This window comes from Bison bison, unplaced genomic scaffold (genome assembly GCF_000754665.1).
Source record: "Bison bison bison isolate TAMUID 2011002044 unplaced genomic scaffold, Bison_UMD1.0 scf7180017864481, whole genome shotgun sequence".
Classification (NCBI taxonomy): domain Eukaryota; kingdom Metazoa; phylum Chordata; class Mammalia; order Artiodactyla; family Bovidae; genus Bison; species Bison bison.
Genome location: NW_011495041.1, coordinates 1,611,454 through 1,612,005, shown reverse-complemented (window position 1 = coordinate 1,612,005; position 552 = coordinate 1,611,454). Strand labels below are relative to the sequence as shown.

The window sequence follows — 552 nt, the reverse complement described above, 5'->3', positions numbered from 1 at the left end:
ACATTGCAGGCAGATTCTTTACCAGCTGAGCCACCAGGGAAGCCCAAGAATACTGGAGTAGGTAGCCTTATCCCTTCTCCAGGGGATCTGCCCAACCCAGGAATTGAACCGGGGTCTCCTGCATTGCAGGTGGATTTTTTACCAACTGAACTACAGGAAAGCTACTTTCAAAACGTTTGGGTAGAAGAAAGAATGTACCTGGATAGAGCCTGTAGGACAGAAATGTAGGCTTTAAGAAATGAAATCTTATATTCTCATTAGAAATGAAGTGAAAGGAAATGTGAAGTGAAGCCCGCGTCTCCCCTGGGCTGGGTGTGGGCTCCCCCAGGAAGGAGGCACAGTTTGGATGGAGCAGTTCCTTCAGCTCAGGGAACCTCCCAGGGTAGGGGGTGGGGGGACCCCCACTCCCAGCAGCCGAGGGAGCAAGCCCCTACTTCCTAAAGATTGGGGTGAGGGTGGTACATCGCAGCGTCCACTCCAGCCTACACGTAAACCGCTAGGACCCAGGGGTGCAGCTTCTCTAAAAGCCGAGTCGATCTCCTCCCCCGGGTC

General features: G+C 53.3%; 1 protein-coding gene across 1 annotated transcript in view; it reads left to right on the top strand.

Moving 5' to 3' along the window:
* The window catches only part of IL10RB (interleukin 10 receptor, beta), a 28,836-nt gene that overhangs the window by 22,431 nt on the left and 5,853 nt on the right, over positions 1-552 (top strand). The window lies entirely within an intron of this gene.